We start from the raw sequence: 19,814 nt of genomic DNA, 5'->3' as shown, positions 1-19,814 counted from the left end.
GGGGGAAAAGGTGAAAGGGAATAAGAGGTTCAAATTTCTAGGTATAAAACAAATAAGTCATGGAGATGTAATATACATGGGGAATATAGTCAATAATACTGTGATAGCGTGGTACAATGTCAGAGGGTTGCTGGACTTATGGCAATCACTTCTTTAGGTGTATAAATGTTGAGTAATTATGGTATATATCTGAAACTAATATAATATTGTATGTTAGCTGTGCTTTTAATAAAAAGTTAAAAAAAGTTAAAAAAAGAAATGAAGAAAATAAAAAATCTTGGGGGAGCTCTCCTAACTAAAAAAAATAAAATAACACTGACCAATTTGTGCCTTTAGTTGTGCTGTGTCTTTCCTTCTTTAATCAGATGTTCTCAGAGAGACCCTCTTGGCTAAAAAGCAATGAGGATTAAACAGTCATATATAAAAGTAAAACAAGACTGTTTCATTAGCATTTTTTTTTGCAAAAGAACAGCCTTCCAAATTCAGCCATGGAAGCTATTGTGCAGATAACATTAGCTAAGTGGCACGTTTGTCACTTTTTCTTTTAATTATTGCTTAATAAATTCTCTCAAACAATCTATTTCAGGCTAATTTTATTCCATTATAGTTATCACTATTCATTTTAAATATCACTTGTTTTCAATTATATAGTTTGTAGAATCCTGAAAAATGTTAAACTTGGCATTACTGACTCAAAGGTGACTTGTAGCACAGGAATGATTTATGCCCATGGAATTGCAGAGGTCTAAAAATAGGGCTTGATGTTACATTAATATGTATTGCGGTACACAAGCACAATAGGGTTAGAGGAGGATGGAGTTTCATCCCGACTCTCAGTTTGCTTGCTTTTGTCTCCAAGTCTGAGCAGCACTGGAATAATTAGACATCGCTCATTTGTCCTTTGTATCGTTTCCTATCAGTGCAAACCACCCTGCCCCGCCAGCTCCCAGGTGTTTATGAGGAAGCATGTAGTCTGTAAATAAGCATTCTGCACAACTCTAGTTGCTGCCTTAATTTGAAGATACCCTTCATATATTGAACTGGACAATAGCAGACCACTACGGCTAGGTTCTAATGGGGTAAGCATGTAACTCTGACCTTAGGATGAGATCAGAACGAAAGGGTTTAGCTAGATGTACAGCATATATTACAGATTTCAAGAAGGTGTTTCTGTTAGCAAGGTAAAAGCCAGCAGTTCTGGATAAGAAGCATCTCTGAATGAACAGCAAACATTTTGGTCAATGTTTTCTCTGGTTTGATGCTTCTGATTTCAGATGTAATGAGTGTGAGATGGCAGTGTTGACAGATGCCTTTCTTCAACGTTTCTAAATACGAACTCTGATCCGATGAGTGGAAGTCATGTAACTGAGTTCACACATCTGTTTTTGGCAGGGATAGAGTTGCATGAGCATAAGAGTATGCTGTAGAAAAAGAAATCAAGGCTAGTACCATGCATTATTGGTTGATGTAGGAATTGGGTAGTTTCTCTCCTTGTTGGATGGACTGGAGTGGACTGTTGATAAGACAAAATAGTGATGGAGTAACTGTACTCAGGATAGTCCCAGAGCCTTTGATGAAATCTGTGAGAATTGAACATGGTAACTATAGGTTTGCCTACAGATCATGAGTTGCTAACTTAGTTTTTCTCTATGAGAATATATTTGATCATCTTACTTGAAGCTGATGAGGCAGTTTGGTCCAGCGTCTATTATTGTCCTATAATGAAAGAATTATTTAGATTTTGGTGGTAGCTCTGGAATTCTATAAAGCCATGATAATTTAGAATATTTCTGACACTATTGTTTAATATGTAGCTCAGCTCTTGGAGTTCACTGGACTAAATCTCAGGGATCACCGTCTCAGCAATAATTTTATATCTATGTAATGGTTTCTGTGTTGCTGTGGTGTAACAATGTGGAACACATATTAGTCACCAGCTGCCAATTTAAATACACACTGGGAAAAGTAATGTAATTTTCAGGGAGTATTAACTTGATGTTAATACATGATGATGTTTAATTTAATTGTGACCTTTGAGTTATACTTTTTGAAAAAATTGTCTCATGTTTTCACGACATGAACTGTTGAAAAGTCAGGCTATTATGGCTGATTTTTTTAATGGACTTAGAAAAATATTTTAAATATAGCAGTAGTTTCTATCTGAATCCAGTCCATTCCATTTTAGTCCAAACAACAACCTAGTGAATTTGCCTTTATTATCTACTTTAAAGTCAAATAAGCATATAATTAAGGGAGGGCAAAGCAGTAGTATAGTGAAAGCAGGAAGGAAATTTTCCTCTTACACTCTTGAGGTTAATTATGCAGCAAGAAGAAGCTTGCTCCCACCAGCTTTACCTCATCCAGGTAAACTCCTACTTGTCCTGCAAAACCCATTAGTAATGTTGCTTTTTATCCTGTGAATCTTTTCCTAACCTCCTGCCCCACCCACAGGCACAGCTGATTACTCTCTAAGCACTTTGTTCATGTTTTGTTACCATTGCTATGTGTTTTAGAATTTTTCATATTTTCCTCTTTCCCTTGATTGTAAGTTCCTTGAGGACAGAGACTATTCCTTATTCATTTCAATGTGCCGTTGTCTAACACTAAACCTAGAATTAGACCTAGAATACGTACTCAATAAATATTAGTGAAAAATGAGAAAAATGAATGGGTTCTCAAACAAACTCCAGAAGTGATCCATCCTTACTGTGTTGAAGTAAAACTTTCTATGTAGGGTGGTGATGGTACATGCCCTCTGATGGAGTGCTCTTCTAGAAGGGCAGCTGCAGATCTACCTTGGAACCCACTTGCATTCTACAGTGTTTTGCTTTTCAGGAAAAGAGCCATGTCTGGGTTTATAGCAGAACTAACTCTCAGTCTAAGGAAATGTGGTAATCAATTATTGTATGATGAGTGGACATCTCAAGGTAAATGTAAAATACCTTCAATGTAAGTACAAATTCATGATAAGCATGATTATGGATCATTCTGTGAATTTTTGGCACCTTTAGACTTATTTAGGAGGTGGTCTGATAATTTGGTGTCAGCCACGGTGCCGTATGAGTCAAGTCCACGAGTCAAGTATATATTGGCTCTTGAGGGTCTCAGGGGAGCGTGGGTTATTAGTCAGGAAATCTGGACTGTGGAGTGCTGGCTCCTTAAGCTGCCTTTATGTTTGAAGGATGTTGGAGGGATCTCTAAGAGTCTTCAGGACTTTTCTGTGTCTTGGTTAATTCTGAAGCGCTCTTGAGAAACAGACGGTTTCTTAGTTGTTACTGGATAATCTGTTACTCACTTAGGCCATTTTTGCATTGTGAGTGTTTGAGCATGTGTATCTGAGATTCTGCGTGTATAGGTGTTGTCTTAGTCAGTTTGGGCTTCCAAACAGAGTACCATAGACTGGGTGGCTTCAACAACAGACATTTTTTTCCCTTACAGTTCTGGAGAAGAAAATCTGATATCAGGTTGCCAGCATGGTCTGGTTCTTGGTAAGGACTAAACCTTTTGGTTTAGTCTTCTCATAGTGTCCTCATATGGCAGAGAGCAGAGAGAGAGTGCAGACTGTTGTGTTTCTTCCTTTGAGGGCACTGATCCCATTCATGAGGGCTCCACCTTCACGACCCAGTTACTTCTTAAAGAACCCTCCCCCCTTCTAATACCATCCCTTCATGGTTAAAATTTCAACAGAAGAATTGGTGGGGGGGGAGCATAAACATTCAGCCCATAACAGGTATAGCTTACATTTTCACAAGTAAAAAGTATTCCATAAGAAACTATAGGATGTAGCTTATCATGGTGATTAAGACCTCTTTTTCTGATGTATCTCTACCATATACATAGCTTTCTAAGCCTCGTTTTTCTCAGTTTTGGTGATAATGGGGATCAAAATAGCACCTACGTTGAGGCCAGTGCATGAGTTGTGCATGTTTCATCCCCAAGGAGCAGCATTCATATGGGAGTGTATGTGACTGGCACGCTGAATTTTGAAGAGCGTGATGAGTGCCGCCATGTCTGTGAGGCCTGCTGGTTCTGAGAGTTAATGAGTCCCTGCACATAGAGTGCTTAGCACAGTGTTTGACACTCAGGATGATCACCTTCCCTGTTACAGGCAGGTTCTCACTCTTCTTTTTTAAGAAGGCTGAATACGATAAGAGGGTGACATGGGCTATAACAAGTAATATTTTAAAGTGATGCTAACAAGTGAGTAAGGGATTAAAAATAGAACCCATTTCATAAATTAATGCTAGAGTCTATGTTTAGAAGTCAGCTTGTTTGCTAGAAATCCCAGACCAAACTGTATAAATGTATAATGACAGCCACATTTTATGTATTTGGAGGTGATTTTCTATCTCCAATCCTACTTTCTGAGATGTCAATCCTCTAGAATACAACTTTCATTAGAAATAAGGAAATAAACTGAGGAGGCCTATGAAATAGTGCTTTCAAAGAACTTACTATGAAGACACAGAATTGACTTTCTGGGTTCTTCCAGAATGTCAATGACTCTCAATAAAACTGTACTTCTTCTTTTTTAATAATCTCTTTAATGTTTTCCTACAATGTTTTCCTACAATATATTAAAATAAAAAAATATGGAACACTTCATGAATTTGCACGTCATCCTTGGACAGGGGACATGCTAATCTTCTCTGTATTGTTCCAGTTTTAATATATGTTCTGCCAAAGCGAGCACTATAACCCTATAGTTCGTTAACAACATGGTCATGTTGTTTCCTCATAGCAGACTGGAAGAGCAAACCTGAAGGTGTCTGTGTGTGTGTGTGTGTGTGTGTGTGTGTATGCATGCATATCTGGGTGGAGAGGCTACCATTATGAAGAGGCAGGGTTTACGGTACATACACTACACAATAACAGCACATGGAACAATCAAAAGCTTGATCTGGAGGGGTAAAAAAGAAAAGTGAAAAAAAAAAATCTTTGTATCACTGGTTACCCCTTAGATCTTAAAGAAATGTGCTCAGTATTTTGTATTTTAAAAGGAAATTCACATCTAAAATTCATTCTCATTTTATGACCATTTATTAACTAAAGTATGGTCCAAATGAAAAAAAATTGGTAGTTAAGAGGAGGCAGCATGGTATGGTGAAAAGAGGATTTGGAGTTAGACTGGGTTTACATTCCAAATTCACGTCTATGCTTAGGGGGCGTGGGCCCGTTACTTAATAGTGTGAGCTTGTTTTTCTTCTCTTTCTTACCTATAAAGCTGAAGTGATACTTCCCACCATGCGGGTTGCTGTGAGGCTGGGATGACATCATATACCGGGAGTGACAAAAAGATGTATAGAAGTGGACACTTTGGTCAACATTACTCAAGCAGTAATTTGCCGTAATCAGAAGTGTCTGGAAGCTGATACCATGTTTCCCCGAAAATAAGACCTAGCCAGACAATCAGCCCTAACATGTCTTTTGGAGCAAAAATTTATGTAAGAATTGGTCTTATTTTACTATAATAGAAGACCGGGTCTAATATAGTATAATATACTGGGTCTTATATTTATTTTTGCTCCAAAATATGCATTGGAGCTGATTATTCGGCTAAGTCTTATTTTAGGGGAAACAGGGTAGTAACCACTTTGAGCACCTCTTGTGAAGTCAAATGTAACTTGTATTCATCTTTTGTTATCGGTACATATCGAGTATTAAAATGTTAATACAGTTATCCTTTCTTAAAATGTGTATACATTTTTTTTGGCACTATCTGTGTGTTATGTGCAGCCAGCAAAGGCCTGGCACATCTCTGCCTCTTGATACATTATTTGTTTCCTTACCTGCTTGGTGATATTTCTTTATCTGAAGCACCCCATTCTCAATGAGATTTCACTACATTGCTATTTTTCTGACTGGATTTTAAATTTATAATGCACATGTCTGACAATAACTGACCATTGAACTCAGTAATTATGAACTTCGAATGATCTAGACACTGCTAACAGCCTGCAGGTATGAGTCTGTAGTGAAGTGCTAGGGTGGTCTAAGAGTCTCAAAACTATTTGTTTGGTAGTTTTGTGAGGTTTCTGGAATGTTATGACTCTCTAGTATGAAGGAGGAAAGATAAATTTTATTTATTACCAGTGCTATTGAAGTTAAGACTGATCGCATTTTTGTGTTAAATGCACTTTTAATATAGTTCGGATAATGGCTCTGGGCTGTGTTACAATTCACTTTTTTTTTTTTTTCATTTACTGTTAGGTGCTTCTTGTCATTATTATATATCTTATTGATTTGGAGGATGTTCTAGAGACTTACACTATTGATTAGGCAGAGTGTTTCTATATTTTGTGATTTAGCAGTTTTTGCTCTTTGTGTTATCATTACCACTAGAATCAAATTGAAAAGACCTACAGATCCTTTTCTATCATGGAATTTTTAGAGTCTTGTATGACATGTAAAGGATTAAAGAATTTTATGAGAGCTGCCTAATTCCTTTAAGTTTATCTAAAATACACCATCTGCTTTGTAACCTCAAGTGATCTTATGGTTTATTAGATTTATTAAGCAAACTTTCAATGTGTAAATATAATTTAATAATCATTCCCACAGGTGTCTAATTAGGCTTTAATTTCTGCCACTAGAATTAAATCGAGTGAAATGTTTGTAGGTCTCTAAGTCATAGTAATATTTCTCAATGTTAACTGGTCAAATATGAATTTCTATTTTGGTTTATTTACAATTTTAATATCTTTAAGTCTGATATCAGATCACTACATTAAAGAGACAGTTTCTTCAGCTTTTTGGGGTTATTTTATCATCCAAGATTAATTCTGTTGCAAGTGATGGAGAGATCCAACTCAAACTAGTTTAACAAAAAGAATTGATCAACTCAAGTAGCTTGGAAGGATACAGGGTTAGATCTTAGAATTGGAGGAAGAGAAGGAAGAACTGGGGCCCTAATGGATGGAACCAGGGTTTCAATTATAGCAGAAATCTCTCTGTTTGTTTTTCTTCTCATGTTTCTATTTCTTTGTACATTTGTTCTATTTAGAAGGATTTTTCCATAAGGCAGGACATAGCCTTTGCAGCCTAAGCTCCCTGTAGGACAACTTCTTTCTCTTCATGTTCATTTGTCAGTGCCAGGGAAGACTCTGGTTGACCAGGCCTTCGTCATGTGCTCGTGGGGATGATGGGAAGGATTACTAGGTATAGACAGGTTAACCTCAGTCATTCACTCTTGAACCCTACTGAAAACCTGATGAGTATTACAGATCCTGCAGGAAAATCTCTAAGCACAAATGGATCTAAGTACTTGCATACTCTTTCAAAGAGCTAGTTCATAGTCTCTCCTTAGAGGTTTATGGAATTCAAGTTAAAGACCCCTGTGAAAAATTATTAAGGTACTGCAATTCATCTTAGAAATAAAATTTTGGCAAATGTGTTTCCATTTCCAATATCGTAAATTTTTTCTGTTTAAAAAAAGTGTGTGTGTGTGTTTGTGTGTGTGTGTCCAATAGCATTCAAAGGAAGATTTCCTTGTAATATAAGGGGATATAAAGACTTTGTTATCTGGGGATTAACTTCACAAGCTTAAAACATCCTCAAATTATGACAGAGCAGCTTCCAAGAATAGTGAACACAGGTGAGAAGAACCAAAACTTTCCTCACACTGATTATTTGATTTGCCAGATAGAAGAAAAGAGGAATCCTAGAGTCTCTAATAAGTCAAGCTTTTCCATGAAATATAGGAGTGGGATAGAAGCGACTGGAAGAGACAGAAGACACTTACTGAAAAGAAATGGAGTCCACTTGGACTACTGCATACTCCTGTACTTGGCTTCCTTGCTTCTACTCTTGCCTTCTTCTTAGTTCTTTCCAGAACTAAGAGAAGTCATTTAAAATATAATCAAGCAGATCATGTCAGTACTGTTCATTGGCCAATCCTTGGGATCAAAATATTTACTTTGACCCAAAAGCCATGATCTGGCTCCTACTCCTGTCCCCACCCTATCATCATATGCCAGTTTCACTGTTGCCACTGACCGGCCTTCTTGCCATTCCTTACAGGTGCCAAGCTCTCGTTGTTCTTAGGACTTAAACCATATTGCACCTTATTCCATGAATATCTTCTTTGTACTGTTTTCTTAGCTCTCTCCTACTTATCCTTTAGGCCTTGGTTTAATTATTACTTCCTGAGAAAGACTTCCAGGAACCTAAGTCTAAATAAACTCCTTTTTGTTCTTCTCCCAATAGTATTGTGTTACTGCAAGTTGCAAGGATATATTTGTTTGTTTATCTAAAGTCTCTCTCCCTTTTGCATTTTAAATGCTGTGCGATGAGGTATTATGTCTGTTTTGTTCATTTGGTGCCTGACTGTGCTTGGGATATAATTCTTACTCAGTAGATGCTTTTTTTTGAATAATTAGTGAAGAACTGGAAAGGGAATAGGGGAGATTAGAAACAGCTTGCAACAGCTGACTACAAAGCTTAGAAATAGCAAGAGGGTGGTAAACAACAGTAGACAGTCTGATGGTGGAGTCAAAGAGAGAGCTACATGCACAAAGCCCGTGGAACATCATTTCTGTCTGGGGCACAGGGCTGTGTGATTTTAGGCATGTGCCCCATGAGGACATGCACAGGCACATGTGCCTCCTGCTCAACAGCCCCTGTGCAAATCAGTGTGACATTTGGGAGGCCTGGCAATCAGTATAGTTTAGCAGCCTGGGGAACAGTTTGCACACTGTCTTTAAGTGACAAGCTAAGCCATTTGTGCCTATGGTTCAACATGAGCTCCTCTGGCCGATCTGACATCATCTGTAACATTGATTTATCATTATTGAAATACAGGAAGTTGCCTTGTATACTTTAGAGGTATTTTCATGAAAAATAATTCAAAGGCAAAATTTGATCATTTACTTTCTTCTGGGAATACTTACAAAAGGGGACACCCAGTATAATTGGGATTTGTAATTCTGGATTATAAATTATTATTTATAATAATAAATCATTATTACCCAATTTAGTAAATCTTTTTAAATAAACTTTATTCCCCTGCTTTTTCAGTTAGTATTTTGCGTTTCCTTATCTGTGAATAGGATCACATTGTGACGTGCTACATTCTTACTGTCTCATCCTATTTATTTAAAAATGGTTTCTTTTTGGTTCAGATATACTTAGAGAAGAGCACCCTCACCTTTATGTTTTCTCTATTGTACTTATGTGATTTTAGTATTTTTATTATTAGTGATGTGTGGATGCTTGACTTTTGAAAGAGCACGTCTCAATCTATACAATATCTTTAACATCAAGATAGGAGTCTCCGGATTCATCTGGGGAGTTGGGCTGTGCAAAAAGATATTAACAGCCCACCAGCAGATAAGTTCTCTAAAGAAGAGAACCAAAAGTCACCCCTGTGGCTTTCTTTTCTTTCTTTCTTTTTTTAAAAATTTTTTATTGGGGAATGTTGGGGAACAGTGTGTTTTTCCAGGACCCATCAGCTCCAAGTCAAGTCGTTGTCCTTCAATCTAGTTGTGGAGGGCGCAGCTCAGCTCCAAATCTAGTTTCTGCTTTCAGTCTCGTTGTGGGAGATGCAGGAATTGAACCAGCAACTTTGTTGTTAAGAGCTCCTGCTGTAACCAACTGAGCTCCGGCTGCCCCACCCCTATGCTTTTCTTCATAACAGCTTTCACATCTTACCATGAGATGCTGGCTTCATGGTAGTGAGAAATAGTAATGTAAAAAGGTATTAAGGAAGATACAGCAATATTGAGAGCCATCTTCCTAATATCAGTCTTTGTAGAAGTTCACTCTTTGAACCGGATCTGTAATGCTCTTTTCTTGGAGCTTCGTATAACTGGCTCCTTCTTTTCTTTTAGATTTCGGTTTAAATATTATATCCTCAGTGAGGTTCTCTGAGGTAGGCCAGCTTACAAAGACTTGGTTCATACTTGAGGACCTGCAAGAAATGACTTCATCTTTGAGCAAAAAAATTTTTTTTTTGTATTAATGTGAATTGGAAAATAAGCAATGCAAGGATACACGAGTTTAATGATATAACAGGGAGGATGGATGCAAATTACTGGAAACTCCTGTGTGGTTTTTTTAAAAAAGATTTTTATTAAAATATAGCTATCATACAATATTATTAGTTTCACGTATAAACCATAGTTATTCAACATTTATATACCTAAAGAAGTGATCACCATAAGTCAAGAAACCATCCTACACTGTACCATTCTCTCACAATATTATTGACTATATCCCCTATGCTGTATGTTACATCCCCAAGACTTATTTGTTTTATACCTGGAAATTTGAACCTCCTATTCTCCTTCACCACCTGCCCCATTTTCATTTTTCAATGGCAGTTGATGTTCAGTATTATTTTATATTAATTTTAGGTGTACAGCACAGTGGTTAGACATTTATATAATTTAAGGAGTGATCCCCCTGACTAGTCTAATACCCACCTGGCGCTATACATAGTTATTACCATACTATTGACTATATTCCCTATGCTTTACTTACCTATGACTATGTTTGTAACTGCCCATTTGTACTTCTTAATCCCTTCACCCTTTCACCCTGCCCCACAACCCCTCTCCCATCTATCACCGTGATAAATCTAGTACCCATCTGACACCATACATAGTTATTAAAATATTATTAACTAGATTCCTTGTGCCGTACCCTATATCCCCATAACTACTCTGTAGCAACCAATTTGTACTTCTTAATCCCTTCCCCTTTTTACCCATCCCTAACCTCACTCTCATCTTAAAGAAGTCCCTCTAAGATTCCTGGTAATATTGGGTTGGCGATGATGAACTCCTTTAGCTTTTTCTTGTCTGGGAAGCTCTTTATCTGCCCTTCAATTCTAAATGATAGCTTTGCTGGGTAGAGTAATGTTGGCTGTATGTCCTTGATTTTCATCACTTGGAGTATTTCCTGCCAATCCCTTCTGGCCTGTAAAGTTTCTGTTGAGAAATCAGCTGACTGTCTTATGGGAGCTCCCTTGTAGGTAACTAACTGCGTTTCTCTTGCTGCTTTTAAGAATCTTTCTTTGTCTTTAACCTTTGGCATTTTAATTATGATGTATCTTGGTGTGGGCCTTTTGGGGTTCATCTTGTTTGGGAGTCTGTGTGCTTCCTGTGCTTGTATGTCTTTCAGCAGGTTAGGGAAATTTTCCATCATTGTTTCTTCAGATGGGTTCTTAATTCTTTGCTCTTTTTAATCTCCTTCTGGTAACCCTATGATGTGAATGTTGGTAGGCTTGATGTTGTCCCAGAGGTCCCTCAAACTATCCTCATTTTTTTGGATTCTTTTTTCTTTTTGCTGTTTCGTTGGATGTTTTCTGCTACCTTTACTTCTAAGTTGCTGATTTGATCCTCTGCATCATCTAAGCTACTGTTGATTCTCTGTAATGTATTCTTTATTACAGTTATTTTACTCTTTATTTCTGACTGGTTCTTTTTTATGTTTTCTATGTCTGTTTTTAACACTCCCTATATCTTTGTTAAAGTTCTCCCTGAGATTATTGAACATCCTCATAACCAGTGTTTTGAATTCTTCATCTGGTAGAGTGTTTATCTCCATTTTGTTTTTCTGTAGCTTTGTTCTGCTCTTTTATTTGGGACATGTTTCTTTGTTTCCCCATTTTGGCTGCCTTCCTCTGCTTGTTTCTATGTATTAAGTAGGGCTGCTATGTCTCCCAGTCTTAGTAGAGTGGCCTTATGTAGTATGTGGGGCCCAATGTTGCAGTCTTCCTTGTCACCAGAGCTGGGTGCTCCAGGAGTGCTCGTGTGGGCTGTGTGTGCCCTCCTGCTGTAGTTGAGCCTTGGCTTCTGTTTCCATATCAATGTGAGAGTTTCACTCTTGGGTTGATTGTTTGTGAGGACCAGTCATGACTACAGTGGAGGAGCTGTAGTGAAGGGTCTGACCTTACAGAACAGGATTCGCTTTAGCTAGACTCTGGTGCCTACGCAGTGTGCCCTTTGAATGTGTTGTCCTTGCAGGTGGCTGGATGATGCTCTGGAAGCTGGCCTCTAGGTGTGTTGGATCCCAGGACCTCCTGGGAGGGTCTCCACTGCAGGCCAAGTTTAGATGCAGCCTGTGCCCTTCCTGGGACCACCTGGCATGAGCCACAAAGCAATCCACGGATGGCTGCCACCTATGCTGGGCTTGAAGGTGCCTTGAGAGGCCCAGCTGTGTAAGAGACCACCTATCACTAGTGCTGGGCTTAGGGTTGCTTAGTAAGAGGTGTGGGACATGCCAAAGCCAGATGCTGCTTGTTTGCATTTTGTGAACCTTTGAGATATTTTAGGAAAGCCCACAGTATGAACAAAGACAGGCTGTTTATTTGGAATAACCACTCGCTTGGGTTCGTCCCAAAATTAGGTGGGGCAGGATTTCTGGGAATGATCAGGGTGGGGAAAATGAATGGTGTTAACAAGGTTAATAGAGACTCAGATATGGCAGCTGCCTGCGTCTGCTTGCCGGAAGTGGGTAGGGCTCAACAAAGAAACTGATTTCTGCCAGCTTCTCCATCTGAGAGAAAGCTGCCCCTCCAGCCCTTGCCTTGAAGCCAGTCAACTCAGTTCTTTCCTGTCTGTCTCTAGTGCTTTTTGATCTACTGCCCCAGCCCTGGAGCTCAGAGCAAGTGATTCCATCAGTGAGTTAGTCCTTTAAGAGGAGCGCCTGGGACTGCTGCCTTCCTTTGTCTCACTCACCTCCAATCTGCACTGATTTTCACAGCCAGAAGTTATAGGGACTTCTCTCTCTGGCACTGGAACCCTGGGCTGGGGACCTGGTGTGGGACTAGGACCCCTTAGTCATCCAGGGGTACTTCTGCAGCTGAGCTATCCCTACCGAGTTTTAATGGTCACACGCGGGTGTGAGACTAGCCCGTTCTGCATCTCTGACCCTCCTACCATTCTCAAGGTGGCTTCTTCTATATGCTTGGTTGTAGGGCTTTGGTTCAGCTAGACTTCAGGTGATTCTTGATAGTTGTTTGTAGTTTAGTTGTAATTTTGACCTGGTCATGAGAGGAGGCATGTAGGCACAGTGCTTACCTACTCTACCATGTTGACCAGAAAATCCTTGAGCACTGTTTGGAACCTCCTGTGTTTTTCAGAAACTCACCTAAGGTTTAATAGAATAAGGACCCTTTAGGTAAGAGGTATTTTTTGCCTTTTAACCCTTTTTAGATGAGTGTGAGAGTTGCGCCTATCAACTCATGGGGGTTTGCCTTATTCAAAGAAATTAATTTGAGCCATGCCACTCAAATGTGGACACTGGATTAATAATTTCTTGCTGTGGCACTTGTACATTGTATTCACTGCTGTGCCATCTGGCCTTATATGGTTTTAGTGTATTGGGCTGACCATGGTTTCCTAGATCTTTCCTAACCATCCCCTTTATTCTCTACCACAGTGTCATGTTCATTTCCCTCATAAATTCAAATAATACACATTTGTTTACTTGTTTCTTGACTGTCTATCCCTCAAGATGTTAACTCCAGCAGGGTGGGAATTATATCCTTTCTCTCAGGTACAGCGTAAGCGCCAAGCACAGTATCTGACACTTAAAGACCTTGCATTTCCTACTCCCATAATACCATTAGAAACATCCTTAGCACTTGGAAAGCTATGCAGTTAAGGAGAATTTGTCAATCACTGATGTTTTGCTGTTATCTCTCCTCATTCCTGCAAATTATATTACCATTGAAACATGCATATTTCAATTTGTCATAATTTGGACAGTTTTCTAAGCAATAAGTACTATAGTTTGGAGAGCAGACTGTGGATTCAATTGCCTGTATTTCTATCCTGGCTCTGCCTCTTTGATGTATATGATTTTTGGTGGTTTCTTAATCTCTCTGAGTTTAGTTCATTTTAAAAATGAATCTAGTAATAGAATATATTTTATAAGTCTCCTATAATGATGAAATGAATTAATATGTTCCATGTGTTTAGAACAGTATCTGGAAGAGTGTGACATTCAATGTTAGCCAAAATAAATAAACAAGTAAATATATTAGATAATTCAGGGGTAAAATTTAAGTTTGTATTTGTTCTGTTTTTCCCTGTGTTAATGTGTCCATTTGAAATTTTGAAAGGTAAATTAATTTATTCCTAAAATTCTTTATTAATAAAACCAAGAACCACTTGAGTCAGTGATAAACATGGTTTTAAAGTTGGGAGACCAACCCTGAGAAGGATGGGGAAGGTTGGCTCCTAGGTACCTGGATTTACAAATATCCACAGGAAGGAATTTTAAAAACGCAAAGTTCCTGAATGTATAATCAAAGTGACTGATACTTCTCAAAGCATTCACCCCTGGAGGTTGCACACATATGACCCATGCTACAATTGCTGAGGACATGTTAAAATATCCTCTTTCGGACTTGCCTTCAGAGCAAATTTACAAACTTTACAAGTACATCTGTCTTTTTATTTTGTAGTTAAATCTTGTTTTAGATTCAAGATAGTATTACTCAAGTTTATCATTCACCTGATTTATTGGACTTGACACCAAATCATTTTGGTTCTGTAAAAGAAATCCACGCTCAAAGTATGAACATGTAGTCCTCTGAGGACAATCAGAAGTGTGTGATGTGGATTTTGGTGACTTTTGAAGGTGGAGTTCCACAAAAGTTCTGAGCATATGGCACTATCATAGGAATATGGTGCAGCCTTGCAAGATTATCCCTCTGAGGAGAACAACACCTATTTGGATTTATAAGTTCTAGTAGTTATTATCTTTTTAACTAAAATTTAGATTCCCCAGAGGGTCTTGTTGATTCTTTGCTTTTAAGATACATACCAACTTCAAGCCAAAATTCATTTGAATGTGTGAATTCTATTAGTTTTTTAAAAAAATCTCTAGCAATGTCAATATGCAATCTATTTTTGTTATCGTTGGATCTTACCATTAAACATTTATCATTCTAATTATACATATTTGAAATCTTCATTTCTATCATCAATACTACTTTGATAAACCCACAGCACGCACACAAGAGTAGCTTATGTTAAAAACATATAAATGCATTCAGTCATTGATTTATATCACAACACATTCCTAAAAATGGTTCTATAAAGCAAATAATATCATCCCAAAGGAACAATATTGTTGGAGATTTTACTTCTAACCAATGACAGAAAATCAAATAAATCAGAGCTGTAGCAATAATGCATTATAAATGCAAAAGTGTAACAACCAAGCCTTTTATAATAGTCTAAAATAATAAAGCTGTGTACTAAGTCCTATCAAATATCCGTAAGTATACTGGATCTATTGATTATAAAGAGGATATAAATGGACCATAAAGTTATTATATTGTAAAGAAAATCTCTATTGATGTGTAAAGCTGAGTGTAAACTAATATCTGGCCAATAATAAATGGTAATCATTCATTTTATTATAATGGTTTTATAAATTTGGAGGGACTTGGAGGGAGATGTTTTGCAAGGTCCATGTCTCTGAAACTCTTTAAAGAAATTTAAACATTATGCCTTTACTCCCTTGATAGAATACTCTTGCAAACAGGCAAATATTTAAAACAACAACAACAAAACCATACCCTTAACCTTGGAATCATCTCCTAACCTAGTTTAGTAGATTTTCAATACATTGTTAATGAGATTGATTGATTCATTTATTCATTCATTAATTCAAAGGATCTATATTGGACATCTGCCATGTTCTAGGCCCTGTTCTAGACATTGGGTTATTAGAAGTTGGTTGAGCAGAAATCAGTGAAGAAGGCTGAGAATGAGTGGAAGGAAAACCAGGTGAATGTCGTGTTGGGGAAGTCAGAATGATATTTCATGGTAACTGGGCTGACTGTGTCAAATAATATGAAGACTGAAAACTGACCATGGAATTTATAAAGTTGAAGGGTCATTTGTGACCTTGATAGGAGTGGTTTTGGAGGGAATGAAAGCCTGATTGGAGAGAATGGAAAGCTAGATATTGGAGATCGGAGTTTAAACATCTCCTTTAAGGAAGTTTGCTGTAAAGGGTTGGAGAGAAATTAGGTGATTAGGAATTAGGAGATGAACTTACAGGGGAATGAGGTCAAGAAAGTGTTTTGTTTTGTTTTGTTTTGTTTTGTTTTGTTTTAATAAAATGGGAGAAATCACAGAATGTTTGTGTGTCTATTAGAGTGATCTAATAGAGGGACAATCTGCTCATATAAGAAAGAGTGAGGAAAGAAGAGCTGGATCAGTGTGCCTGAAGAGGTGTGAGGGGATGGCATCTAGTGCACAAATGAAGGGTAGATCTTAGCTACAAGCACAGATGGTTCCATGTTATCAAGAAAGAAGGTAAAGTATGTGGGAATAGATGCCGATGGGTGGATAGATGTAGCAGTGGGTATTATTTATATTCTTAAAAATAATTTTAAGTGTTCAAAGGATTCAGTATTGTTGCTCAATATCACACCAGATAATAATCAGCTGAAAATAATATGTCACTCAACTTGATACTCTGTTGACAGTCATTATATTGCTTTACACTTCATTGGAAACTCATTAAAGCACCTAATAGCAACTCTTAAAATGACGCTTCAAAGTCTCTTTCCTAGAGCTGGTCTGAGACAGTTATGGAAATGTATTGTGATTGAGCTTGCCCTTTGCCTTCAATTTGACAAATCATTAAATGAATATGTAGGGACTGGAATCACCTAGGTGTGGCTTTTAATTTGGAGCCTTCAAATGATTGCACTGGAGATACGAGTAATGAGAAATGGTGGCAAATAGCTTTATGAGATCTGAATTTCTGGGTCCGACTACCAACTGATCTATCAGTTCTTCACGGGTACTTTAATGGGCCTCCTCTTCTCTACCCTTTAGTGATAGAAGGTTGTAATGTACATGGCATAAAAATGTAAGGACTGTATCTGGAGAGACATTACATAACGAATTTCTGTGTGTTTATGTAAGTTGACACATTATGTTAAAGAGGGAGGCAAATATTTAATATACATCTACTGTATGCGAGGCATATGCCAACCTCTGTAATGATGTTATTTAATGTCAAGTGGACATTCACTGCCTTGAATAAAAATGAGAAATAGAGACATAAATGCTGTAGTTGCTTAGAAAAACAAAATCACTGTGGACTGGAACAGTCGCAGAAAACTTGGATGAGAAACGTGGAACTTGCTGTGGGACTTAAAGCCAAGTCTTTGTGTTGGCAACCTGAGATAAGGAAAGGATATATCTGCACCTAGCAAAATACTTGGCACATAGTAAGCACTTTACAATGCCTGTTTGCTTAATTTTGCTCTGTGATGTGTGTGAATATTCAAATCTTTTGTTCGAATTTCCTGAAAGTGACAAAAACAATGGAGAATAGGCACAGATATCTGTACATATGTAGTGAAGAATCCAGCTTTGCCAGCATTATCTAGTCTTAATTAGAAATCTAATTTAGGCCCTACTGGCTATCTTCTGGAGGATTTATGAAATGTTTCAACAAAAGTGGCAGATTTCTGGAAAGGACTGAACAACCAAAGAAGAGAACTTTTGCTCACTCATCTTGATCTAATTAGAAATATTTGCTCTGGAAAATGAAGGTTGTAATTGGGGTTTCTTATTTTTTAGGAAAAAAAATTTGTTCAACATGAAAGAAAAGGGAATGATTAAATGATTATGGACAAGAGGTAGAAAATAAATGAGTTTTTCAGTTGACCTTGAGGCTCTAGCACTTGGATTGGTGGTGATTCTATTTCAGTCTCCAATTTTTCTTCAATTGCCAAAGGAAAATGTCTTATTCATACAGTCTTGAGGCAACCTCTTTCTCTTTCTAAATCAGCAGATTGTAATGCCAACTGTTCTGTTTAAAAATCCCACTATTCTCTAAACTGTAAAAGTATGCTTCTATTTTCTAAACTAGAGACATATTTTATTTTCTATTTTCTTTGATGTTGCAGTAAAATTTTGATAACTTTGTGGTAGAGTTTGAAAATTTTCTATTAGATTATGCATGTATAAATGACTGCCAGGAGATGTTGTCCAGAGTCCAAATTCCTATAGCTAATCACTTTTCTGTAGAGAAAGCTTTCAAATCAGTCCATTAATTGAAATTCTTCAAGATATTCCCCAAGAGCTTAACTCTTCTGAACCTAGAGGTTAGAGACTGTTTTGAGTCATGTTGATATTTTACCCACTGAAAAAGCCAAGATCTGAATGTGAACTGAAACCAAGGGAGACTCTAATGTTAAGTAAAATGAGCAGTCACTACAAGGGCCTGAAGGTAACTATGCGTGGAACACAATATTCAGGCGGTCTTGTGAGAATTGATATTATTTAGGGAGCACACAACTCATAAAGGATAACATCTAAATGATATCCAGCTTAATTTAGAGTACAGGATACAACGATGAGTGAGGTTTGATGGATCTGTGGAAATATCTGTGGTTAAAGAACTCTGTGAAGGGAATAAAAGCAAATGACAGTGGCAAGATGAGTGATATTTGCACAGGCAAAGCCTAATCAAATATGTTTTCCATAGCTGTTGATCTTGAAAACCTGAAAAAATAGTGGACTTCACCCAACCTTCAATTCTAATGACTCTTTAGCAATTACTTGTTTCAGCTTGGTGGTTTTTAAAAGATCATTCAGATACTTCTGTGAATCATACATATTTAAAAGATTGGACCAAGTCAACAGGAATATAGAGTAGATTCAATTGGCCTGAAGGGCTTCATAGTCTCTCTTTGCCCCCTTCCTATTCATGATGTTACAGCTGAATTTAGACTCTAGTTAAGTCCTGCTGCTCTTCATATCCTGTTTGGCTCATCCTGAGGCTATCAACTGACAAAACCAAGGACTAAAATTAAAAAAAATCATCATTGAGTCCTTGGGCACTGCTAGGGTTCTTCCATTTAGGGTAATACTGGAAATCATATGTAGATGGCTCACAAAACTGAGGCTTAAAATAGTCTGGAAATTATGGGTAGCAGATGAAGTGCAACAGTTCCACTTGAAATACAACCAATTTTTTATTTGCTTCTTTACCCAGATCACACGAACTGCCAGAACCCAGTCAATTATCCGTTACTTAAAAAAATGTCGGTTCATTTTGTAGTAAGATGTTTTAATCTTCACTAACTGGACTTCAAATAGTAATAAAGGGCAATACTTGTAGTAGTAAGCTTTGGTGTTAGTTTGGTTTAACAATTATCTCAGGGTTGGTTTTTTGGCCCTGGCCTTGAGGAAATCTGTGGAACTTTAGAATTAAGAAAAACATTTAGAGTATTTTTTTCATTTCTGCTGTAGATAACAGAAAAGAAAAAGAAGTACTGTTTTATAAGAGGTTTTTTTTTTTTTTTTTTTTTTTTTTTTTGGTGAGGAGAATAGATAGCATAGATAGCAAGTATTTCTTCAGGCCACATCGTTCTGGATTTTTCTTTTTCTTTTTTTTCTTACAAGGCAAAATAATAAATACTTGAGAGTATCTCAGGAAATGACGACTTCCAAATAACCAAACATATTTCTTTGACTTCTAATTTTACACAGGGCTATCTTCATCACTTCTAATTATCTAGATGTAAGGTACTCTTGTGCCATTATCCTCTTTCTAAAGAAGAGTTCTTATGTAGCCTTAGTTCCTTACTTTTGATGTGTTTGCTAACCAATTGCCTGTGCATTTTCTGTGGCTCAAGTGGTCTCTCTTTAGGGCACTTTTCCCTGAGAGTTTCCTTGAGAGTCTTTCCTTCTTTTCACTTAGTGATATAAACCCATTGCAGGCTCCAGGCTCCAGCTCATTCTATCACAGTCTTGCCAGACCAAAAATCACCTTCCATGATCTTTGTTTCCACCTGAGCAGAAGGACCAGGGGGCGCATCTTCACCT

General features: G+C 37.5%; 1 protein-coding gene and 1 non-coding gene across 2 annotated transcripts in view; one reads left to right on the top strand and one right to left on the bottom strand.

The window, feature by feature from the left end:
* Positions 1-19,814, top strand: part of TAFA2 (TAFA chemokine like family member 2) — a 398,436-nt gene that overhangs the window by 70,148 nt on the left and 308,474 nt on the right. The window lies entirely within an intron of this gene.
* On the bottom strand, positions 4,587-4,693 carry LOC117029524 (U6 spliceosomal RNA). The gene has a single exon (XR_004424261.1). It is a non-coding gene; the product is annotated as a U6 spliceosomal RNA (small nuclear RNA).

This window comes from Rhinolophus ferrumequinum, chromosome 10 (assembly GCF_004115265.2).
Source record: "Rhinolophus ferrumequinum isolate MPI-CBG mRhiFer1 chromosome 10, mRhiFer1_v1.p, whole genome shotgun sequence".
Classification (NCBI taxonomy): Eukaryota; Metazoa; Chordata; class Mammalia; order Chiroptera; family Rhinolophidae; genus Rhinolophus; species Rhinolophus ferrumequinum.
Note: the sequence above shows the minus strand (reverse complement) of the source record. Positions and strands in the feature narration are given on the sequence as shown.